Genomic DNA, 11046 nt, shown 5'->3' with positions numbered 1-11046 from the left:
GTGGTATTGTGTACTTACATATGGTGTTGTGTGCAAGTGGTGCTATGTACATGTCGTGCATATGGCATTGTGTACATGTGGTGTCATGTACATGTCGTGGATGTGGTGCTGTGTACTTCTAGCGTTTTGTACACGTTGTACAGATGGTACAATGTACATGTGGCATTGTCTACACGTTGTACAAGTGGTGCCGTGTACATGTGATGTTGTGTACACGTTATGCAGGTGGTACTGTGTATAGGTGGTACTGTGTACATGTTGTACATGTGATATTATGTGCATGTCGTACATGTTGTGTTGTGTACATGCGGTATTATGTATGTACATGAAGTACTCGTGGTATCATGACATTTGTATTCGTTGTGTTGTACTCTATGTATGTATAAGTATTGTGTTGGACATCGGGTGCAATTGTATGTATGGCATTGTGGTGTACACCGAATGTAGGTGTATGTATTGTGTTGTGTTGTACACTAGGTGTAGGTGTATGTGTGGTATGCCAAGTGTAGGTGCATGTATTTCATGGTGTTGTATGTCATGTGTGGTTGTATGTGTGTGATGCACATTATGTGTATGTGCACATGGTTGAGGAGAAGGCACTGGGTGTTTGTCGGGTGTGGCAACCAATCTGGTCTGTGTACAAAATAAGGACAAAGGTAGAAGCTAAGGATTAATTAAAGGATAAATATCAGTTTTATTTCAGTTTTATCATGCATGTGATTTATGATTCTAGTCTATGATGATTACATGTGATCTATGATTCTGGTTTATGATGGTTACATGTGATTTATGATTTTGATCTATGATGGTTGTGTTTTGAGCTAACTTGATGTGATATATTTATACATGATGATTTGGTCAAAGATGCTAGTTTGACTTGTTGTGACAAGAAGTAAACATGATTGCAAGTGTACCTTATTGATGAGCTACCAATGAGGTATGATTTGAAGTTATTTCAATTTATTTTAATCTAATTGAATTTATGTGCTTGGTACGGGAATCACAGAAATGCGGTTGGGTGATTGAAACTGAGTACAAGAATTAGCAGTGTCAGTGAAAGAAATTAAAATAGGCATCAATATGTTGGCAAAGAAATTCAGGAGCAGGGCCATTGTGGGACACTGATACCCAATATTGTCCATTGATTTCCATGAACATGCTATGACCGGTATGATGGTTTGAAGCAGGTATATGCCTTGGTCGTTTGACTTTCCGATGCAAGGAAGCCTTGCTAAGTGATGGATCACCTAGGATAGGGGATGCAAGGGAACTTGGAAGGTGAGTGATTGCATGGAAGGGGTGACCGGATTGCCCAAGCAACCATGTAGCAGAGAAGGTAAGGTCAAGGATATATTTGTTTTGATCATTAGTATTGATAGATGGAATCAAATGCACATTGGGAGCGCGCCCTGGAACAATGAGCCAATAACTGTTCGCTGAGAGGACAAGTGGCGTAGGATTATAGCACTGGACATTGGATGCAGTTTGACTGTGGCAGTGGACTTTGGACTTCCAGAGAATGAGGTGAATCCTAGTATTACTTTGAGGGTGGAGGTGTGAGCCTTTGGATTCCTTTGTTGCAAGTGCATGCATCGTATCATTTTATTTGCTAGTTTAGCAAATGTGCATATGTGCATATGTGGTTATTGTAAATACCATAATGAACTATTTTATAAAGCTCCAATAAGCGGTATGGTTGTTATTTGGTCATGTTGTCATGATGTTTTTCTTTTGAGCAGGTATTTCATTGTAAACACTGCAACAAGCTAAGTTATAAAGCTCCATGGGTAATTAGTTTCCTTTTTAGTGGTTTTGTTGAGGTCTTGGTGTGGTTTAACATCGAGGACAATGTTCCTGAAAGGGGAGTGTTTTGTAACACCCTGGTGAAAATTCCATGTAATAAAAGTGAATAAAGGCAAAATAATACCACGGTTAAGGGACACTTATTCCAAGCTAAATGTTGGGCAGGACATCCTGGTGTGGGTGTTCACAATTTAGTATGGCTAAGGAAATTGGCAAAGGAAAAGGAATTAAAGAGGAAAAAAGGCATTTTGGCACATTTATTTATGAAAATAAAGGAAATTAGGAGAAAAGGGAGGTGAAAGGTCACAGGTTGCATGTGAGGAGGAAAATGAAGGAAAATAATGGAAAATGAACAAAATAGAGGACTCATTGATAAAAAGGCTTCTAAGGATCAATGGGCGGGCAGGGAAGCTTGGTTAGTGTGAGATTTTGTCAGTTCAGTTTTGGAGCTCTCTCATTATTCTCTCTCTCTCTCTCACTCATGGACACTTAGAGTTTTCTTAGAGCACTCTAGCTTTGGAGCAAGGAAGGAAAACCAAGCAAAAAGGGAAGGAAGGAAAGCAAGGAAGAGAAGGATTAAGTAGCTTCAACAGGAATACTTGTAGGTAACATATTGCATGTATGATTTCCTAGCTAGTTTTGACATGCATGGATTTTCATGTTGGTGTATGGTTTTCTTGCTGTCGGTGGCATGGTTTTGCCAAGTTATGACAATGGTTTTCCACCTAGCCTTGCCTTTTTCCGGATGTCATGGTGTGTTGGGATGTTGATCTCGGTTTGGAGCTTTGGAATTGATGGATGGATTTTGGAATCTAAGGTGGATGTGGTCTCAAGATTCATTCCCAAAGACCTAGGAATCCCTTGACCGGTTTTGGTGGAATACACGGTAAATCCCGAGGGAGGTGTCTCAGTTTAGGCCTAGTGATATGGGATTGGATTGCAGGAAAGCCTGAGAGACAAGGAGACGAAAAATTCCTCTACGATAGTGATGGAATCCAGATGGCATTCCAAGTTTGGTTCGGTTTTGTGATCGGAGCATCGGTTTTGGTGTGATCACGGATTGGTGAAGATGGGGGTGGTTTAACCTATGGATTCCTTTGGTTGTTTTTGGTTTGATTTTTCCATGAGATCCCACATTCATGCTTGGAATATGGCACGAGGGTGACTGATTGAAATAAAGATTTGGTTCAACCATGTCGATAGTCAGGTGGTACGTGGAAGTATTGTACCTAGTCAGATTTTCCTATGTTTAATAAAAGCTAAGTTCTCTTGCTTTTGTACTTATTTATATGTGGATTTAATGGATGTTATCTCATTGTTATTTTCATGGTTTTATGCTAGTTATAAGCATGGTTAAGTGACTGGTTCATGTCATGGTTATTTCATATATTTACTTGTAATTGTTAAAATGATGGATGCAAGACCTAATTGATGTCATAATAGTTCAAAGGAGAAGGTGGTGATATTTCTTGTCATGTCTCATAAGAGTTTTTAGTCATTCATGCTTTGTCTTGTATCCTAGAACTGTAGATTGTATTGATGCTAAGTGTTTGAAAAAATGTCAGTCCCGATTGGGGATGGTCAGGCCTAGTCCTGGAGTTAGTTTTTGGTTTTTTAGTCTTGTCATCATGTGTTTAATGGATTCCAGAAGTTACAACAAGTTCTAGGCAGTGACCGAAATTCTGGGCTTGAAAAGTGCCTTAAATCTCGCGGATTCTGGCATAGGTCTGCTGGAAATAGTCCCTAGACATAGGCATGCAGGCTTGTGGAAGTTTCCAGAGCTCTCTAGATGCTAGCATCCCCATAACATAGGAGCGTCTAGAGGTTTAATAGCTTAAAAACTCAGTGGGACCCATGGACATGATACTTGTGTGGTTGGGATGGCTCCTAGAAGTGTTGTTTTTGATGTGGAAGGTATGTTTGATGGGTTTTCGTCAATTCCACTTCCTTATGGATACCAAGGAGGTTAAATCATATCATAGTAGCCTCTCGTCACATATTTACCCCAGTTGGCCAGTTACTTGGGTAGATATGGAAGGAGGGCGTTACACCCTTCGTGGATTACGGTAAAGCATGAAGCCCTGGTTGTTTTGTTGTAAGTGCCACATTCATGCTTGGAATATGGCATGGGGGTGATTGCCTAAAAGAAAGTTTTTGTTCAGCCCAATCTCTAGTCAGGTGGTATGTGGAAGTCCTTGACTTGGTTGGATTTTTCATATGTTAATAATAGCTCTTTTCCTCTTGTGTTCCATGTGTAAATATACATGTTAATATGTGGTTTTAATGGTTGTCCTATCATTGTTATTCTAATAGTTATATGCTAGTTATAAGCACGGTTTATGACAGACTTGAGTTATGCATTAGGGAAATTTTGAGGTCTAAAATGGGCCTCCTAAAGAAATTATAAAATAATAATGGAAATAATAAAAGAAGATTAGATTACATCATCAAATTCTAGAGGGAAAAAAGAAAAAAACTACTTTTTCAACTCGTATTTTCAACTTATCTCCCTATGGGTTTAATCAAGTTTCAAGTGGGAACACTCACTGGATGTAGAATTTGATTCCTCATCTAAGGAGTACCCATGTTGCATACTTTTGATGGACCATGCTACACGAAAAATGAGAAATACATGAAAAAAGTGATTGCAATGATGTTTTTTCCTGTATTTCTCATTTTTTTCGTGTAACAGGGTCCATCGAAAGTATGCAACATGGGTACTCCTTGGATGAGGAATTAAATTTTGCATCCAACGAGTACTCCTGCTCAAAATTTGAGTAAAACCTTAGGGAGATAAGTTGAAAAAGTAGTTTTATTATTTTATTATTTTTTTAATCTTTTTACCGTTTTACCACAAAAATGGTGAATCATCCCGCATGATTGACATCATCATCTTGAATCCTATTGGTTCTTATAAAGTTTATTTTGGTTGTACATTTTTCTTAGGAGGCCCATCTTAGACCTCAAAAGCTCTCTAATGGATCTCATCTTGTTTTTTTTCGTAAATGGACGGTTAATGGGTGTATGACCTAATAGACGATAATGCAGCTATTGTGAGAGGGCATCAGACCTTCTTGACAAATCTCAAATAAGTATGAGTTCCCTATGTTCAAATGTGTTTATATGACCTGTACATTATATGTTTATGATATGATTGATATAATTCCTGTCATGGACGGTAGGGGTCAGGTCATGTCCTTATTTAAGAGTTTTCATTAGTAGTCTTATTTCATTGTTATTTATCATTTATGGAAGTTTCATGAACTTCTGGGCAAAGGCCTGATTCCTAGCCTTGAAAAAGTGGCTTAGAATTTGGGGTCACTAGCACATAACTGTATGGAAAAGGCCACAGTCGCATGGATGCCTCGTTGTGGGAGCGACTGGAGGGTATCAGTCACATGGAAGGCTTGTCATGGGAGCGACTGGAGGGTATCAGTCACATGGAAAGCTTGTCATGGGAGCGACTGGGGGTCTAGTTCAATCAAGAAGAAAGTCCTCTTAGGGGTTGGACACCTGGAGGGGTTGGTTGGCTCCTGAAGGTTTTGTAGCTCCTAAGGGAGGTCTTTAAAGTGTTGGTCCATCGGCTCCACTTCCTTAAGGGGATCTAGGAGGTCGAATCATATCATAGTAACTCTTCATCATATGTTTACCCTAGTGGACCGGTTAGCTTGGATAAATGTGGGAGGAGGTTGTTACAAAAATGGGAACCATTGAAAGTAGGTAGGATGGAAACAAGGAGAGGAGACATGCATGAGTAAGTCGGGGTAGTCCCACTACTCCATGAATTGCATGAATTTAGTATTAGGATCACCCATGACATAAATACCTCAATTTTTTCTTCAAAAATCATGGAACTCAATCTCTCTCCCATTTTCCTATGGATGGAAGAGAAAAATGATTCTTTTGGGGAAATTATCTCATGCCAAGGATTCAAAATGTTTATTTCACATGTAAGGGAGGTGTGGAGGGGAAAAATAACTTGGCCACATGTAATGATCCTATGAGTTACAAATATGGTAAGAATTGTAGATAGAACAATAAAATCATGGTACACATAAGACTCCTACCACATTCTATATATGTTGTACCACAAGACACATCTCTAGTTACTCTACGCTATTACCTGGAAACCTACACAACATAAGAGAAAATGAAAATTTGAGAAAGGTTAGGGATTAATGATGATTTATACATAAATCATGAGCTAGCTAATGCGACCATTAGGTTAGCATGACAAAAATTGTTGATTTGTAGTTCTTTCTTAGGCTTAGGATTAAGAGAAGTTACCACTACTCTAGGGTTCCATCCCTACACATATAGGATGTCTATATGGAACATATGCAAGCCCCATTTTAGGATAGGGGAAGAGGGGGATGAATGCATGGTAGAGGGGAGACTGGGGCTACACAACACCCATTCTCATTATTTTAGCAAGCTATTTTAAGGATGTATTATTAATTTGATGGCAATCAATTATTTCTTCTCTTTTCAAATGGAAAACATCTTTATATTCAATATGAAAAATATACATGTTTTGGTCCTCGAGGGACCATTAGTTTTCAACGATAAGGATCAAAGCCATTACATCCAAGCTCATCATGTCACTTGAAAAAATTGAACCTAAGTGGGGAGGATCCCAATCATTCCTCCTAACCACCCAAAATAAGCCCAATTGACATGTGGTAATCAATTGTTGAACATTCTGAATGTTTTTTACGTATATGTCTTTTTTTTTTTTGGTAGGTAAGACCCATGGGGGATTTGAACCAGTGGTCTATCACACGGAGTGCCTTAACAATGCACCCATTCACCGTCAATACAAAGCCCCATGGCTTACGTATATGTCATATATATGCATCATCATGTCATTTTTCCCTTTGTGCTTAGCGTGACAATGAGTACAAATTTGAGTTTGTCTTAGGTTTATTTTATTTAATTTGTGAATGACTATAAAATGCATGTTTAATTAGGATATGTGTTGGACACCTAATCCTCTAAGGGTTGGTGTGGAAGCCGAATAGACTGAGGAAGTCCAAGAGACCTTGGGATGTGGAACCCAACAGTCACACGAATGTACTATAAATGTATATCATTGTCAAATAATAGATGCACTCTCCAACTTATCTTTAATATTCAGTTGTTTCCATGTGTGTGTTTAACATGGTATCAGAGTGAGCGATCTCCTGCCCTGCTCAAGTATGAGCCACTTGTTTATGTGAACTTGTTTTTCTGTGGCCTTTCTATACATGTTAGTCTTGTACCTTTGTTTTAGACTGCCATCTCTGTCAAATCTCTATTGTTGAATGAGTTGGTCGAGAGTTAAATGTTATACCATACCTTGAATTTCGTGAACCACCTTAATATGCTTTCCGGAATCTAGGTCAGAGCGCAGGTCCAAAATTAGTTTTATATAGTGTAACTCCTCTGACATTTCTATTGCCTCAATAGACTGCGTACAATGTTTCTTTCTGCAAAACTTGAATGTTTTATTCCTAGTTCATAGCTGGTTCATAGGTGCTCCAATCTGAGTTTGGTTTGGAATTGACTTGTGGTCTCATCAAATTTAAGGCTCTGCCATCTAAGCCTATCTGTCTATTACCTCTGCCTAGGCTCTTTCCTTCAGCTACATTTTGCATAGTGATTATCTTTAATGGCAGCCTTGAATTTTTCCTCTGGCAATGGCAAGCATTCCTTTTGAATACGGAAGCATACCTACGCTAGAAAAGGCGTCTTCAAAGTCTTGAATGCATCAGTTTCAAATTCACATCCACAGAAAAGTTGAAAGAGTCCCATCAGAAATCGATTCACCCATGAATGGCACCACAGCCTCAGCCTTTCCTTGCTTTCAAACCTGGAAATCCTATTGAAACTCAAATGCCACGCATTCTCCTCGCTTGTCTCGGCCTTCTCAGCATTTGAAAGTAGGATCTCGATTCCATCTTCTGACAAAGTGGACGTGAGAAGTTCCGCCATTGTAATTTTTGAGAATTGAGGTGGAGAAGTAGTGATTCCTGAGCTTCAGAAAAGCAGAATTGTCCAAGGCGATCCTCACCTACAACAAAATCCTTTACAGCTCCTGTTAAGGCAAGCTTCAGTCCTGTGTCAATGTCAGGAATATTGGGAACCAAAACACTGGGTGTGTCCAGTACATAAATGCTAGGCTGGTGTGCAATCTTAAAGCCAACAATATCTTGGGTAACGCCTGGCAAAGGGCCAATAGTCGTTCGCTTCAGCTTCTCCTGTGCTGCAAAACACATACGAGAAATCTGATACATAGAATTAATGAGAGCAGATTTTCCAACATTTGGAATTCCAACTACAATGACCAGTAGTGTAGGATGCCTTGAGATTGCGTCCCTTAATTGTGACTCCACTTGGCTTAACAACTCTCTCACATTATGCTTGCTATGAGAGTGGGATCCTTGCGTCCCTGACTTCTACGACGATATCGGCCAACTTGAGGCGCTCTCGGATGGCCCGAGTGGCAGCGGCCATGTGACCTAGGAACCAGTTGATCGCCCCTCCACTTGAATTGAACACCATTTTTCCCAGAAGCTTTCCCATGCCTTGCAATGCTAAACACCCGTCATGTGCCTTTACGCTGGAAAGGATTGAATAATGCGTGCTGTGTAGAATCTTCGAACTTCCTTCCAGAGGATTTTACAGTGAAGGGACCAAAAGACTCTCCAATTGAGAAAAAGGAAAAGATAAAAGAAACAAAACAAAATGTGCATCAAAAGGAGGATCATGTAGTTGAAGTGTAGAAGGCTACCTTTAGAACATTTTCAGAGTTCGAGGGTAATTTAGAAAATGAAGACGACCTTGAAGACCTAATTGAAAGTCAGTTCAATGCGTTGCAAAAAAAGCATTCAAAATTCCTGTTAATTCTGGTGAAATTGGACGGAATAAAGTTTCCAAGAAGTTATTACAACTTTTCAGGACAGGCAAACTTGGTCATTATATATTAGATTCACTTCCAAAATGTGTATCATAAATATACGGCAGTCCTCAAGATGGTTGTTATCATTATTCACTGTGTTGCTGTTAGGAACACGAGTGATGAATACTCTTGGAGACTGAGTTCGTGATGAGAGATACAAACTACTTTTACAGTGCTTGGTTCATCTCCTTCTTTGTGCGTTGATTAAAACCTTATCATATGTGCGCTGGTCCATTCATATGCCTCTATTGCTGGTTCAAATGTGAGTATATATGATATCTGCATTATTACTCTCTGCGTTGAAGCTTATGCCTAATTTCAACATCGAATATATTGTATGTTGATCGAGCTCACCATGTGTCTTGGTCTATATTTTTGCATTGAAGATGAGTTGAATTATATGGGTAAACTTTGAGCTATATGGTTGCACCAATGTTGTTGTCTTTATGGATAAAATAGACTTGAGAAATCAATAGTATTGTCTGCCTTAAAGGGATATTGCACACTGGTTGTTTGCTGCACATTTGTAGAGAATATTTTGCAGTGACATTGGTTCATAGTTGTAAACAAATTTTAAAGTGTAAATTTGACATTGGAGAAAATGACCCAAATTGGTGAAGTATTAGAGTTCTTGAAAACTCTGATACAATCTACTTCAAATGACACATTCCAAATCAGCAAAGGCTCTCTCTCAGAAATTCAGACTTGTCTACAATATGCACAAGAACAGATTGATTTTTTACAGCTTGAATCTCAACTACAACAGGAAGAATTACAGCAGTGGAGTCATCATTCTGAACCTGTTTTTGTTCAGAACATTGAGACAGACACCCATCAACAACAAGTCAATATTGTTGAAGTTCATTCAGATTTAGTACCCAATGAAGTAGCAGTTGTACATGCAGATGCAGAAGTGCAGTTTGCACTTTCTAAGCCCATCATCAGACCTTGGGAAGAGCTTGTCCACAACAAGCATATAACAGGTCTTGGATATGATAAGGAGATGTCCTTTCATATTCCAGACTACTCAAAGCCCATCCAGTTTCAGAGTGCTGGATTCCTTCATGACAGTTCACCTCCAGCTGTTCTAGATTCTGCCCCTCTTCCACAACAACAGGTTGTGAAATGCCAACACTCTGACCGAGTTGGCCATTTGAAAGATCACTGTTTTGATCTTCATCCATGTAAGCACTTTCATAAAACCATTCATTATTCAAACATGTGCTTCAGAAACAAACCTCCTGCAAGAACAAAGATTCATCTTGGATGGATCGCTTCTTGGCAATGGGCATCAACAACCAAGAAGATATTCCAGTCATATGTCAGAACTTGTTCTAGAGTATTGAACAATCTTGTAGTTGAGTTTTCCCCATCATCTCACCTTGTATCTGACAGGGGGGAAATGATGGTCATCTACAAGCTTCAAAGCCACATCAAGCGAGCCTGAGCCACAACCTGCCACACCAGATTCAGAGTTGTAGCCAGAGACAAAGATGCCCCTGAGCATGCCTTCAGTTGGTGATGCCTCTTCAAAGAATTGGGGACACTTCCTCTAGTATAAGACTTCATCTTCTTGCTAGTTTTGGAAGAGTTCCAGGAATTGCATTAAGCATTCCAGAGTTGGTGGTAATCCTTAAACCATCACAGGTTGAGACCTCCCTTTTCAGGTTGAGGTTCTCCCTTTTTATGCGAGGTGAGACCTCCCTTTTGAGGTTGAAGGTTTCCCTCTTCAAAACATCAGCAAAACTTCCTCTAGCAGAAGACCTCAGCTTCTTGCCAGACCAGGAAGAGTTCCGGGAACTGCACTAAGCATTCCAGTGTTGGTGGTCATCCTTAAACCACCTCCCTTTATACCAACGTTTCAGAGGGCACATTCAGCCTAGTGTTGCCATGCATTTTTGCACATTTTGTATTACAAATCTCTTCTTGGACTCATACATAACCCTTCTGATTAAGGGGGGGGGGGGGATGTTGGACACCTAATCCTCTAAGGGTTGGTGTGGAAGCCAAACAGACTAAGGAAGTCCAAGAGACCTTGGGATGTGGAACCCAACAGTCACACGAATGTACTATAAATGTATATCATTGTCAAATAATATATGTACCCTCCTGCGTATCTTTAATATTCTGTTGCTGCCATGTGTGTGTTTAAAAATATGCAATAAAATGAACTTAATAAAATGACTATATGGATGCATGAATCTCCTTGGAAGATGGAGGACATGGATCATGTACTTAATATAGTAATTAGGAATAAAGTTAACATAAAGTAGCTAAAAGTTTGAATTGTCAAATATTTTATT

At 39.4% G+C, this 11046-nt stretch overlaps 1 pseudogene; it reads right to left on the bottom strand.

Moving 5' to 3' along the window:
• Positions 1–7673: 7673 nt before the first annotated feature.
• LOC149153777 (short integuments 2, mitochondrial pseudogene) lies at positions 7674–8346 on the bottom strand (annotated as a pseudogene).
• Positions 8347–11046: the final 2700 nt, after the last annotated feature.

Source organism: Pinus tabuliformis, chromosome 9, assembly GCF_031772625.1.
Source record: "Pinus tabuliformis cultivar Carrire ecotype Pingquan chromosome 9, CPIR1, whole genome shotgun sequence".
Taxonomy (NCBI): Eukaryota; Viridiplantae; Streptophyta; class Pinopsida; order Pinales; family Pinaceae; genus Pinus; species Pinus tabuliformis.
Note: the sequence above shows the minus strand (reverse complement) of the source record. Positions and strands in the feature narration are given on the sequence as shown.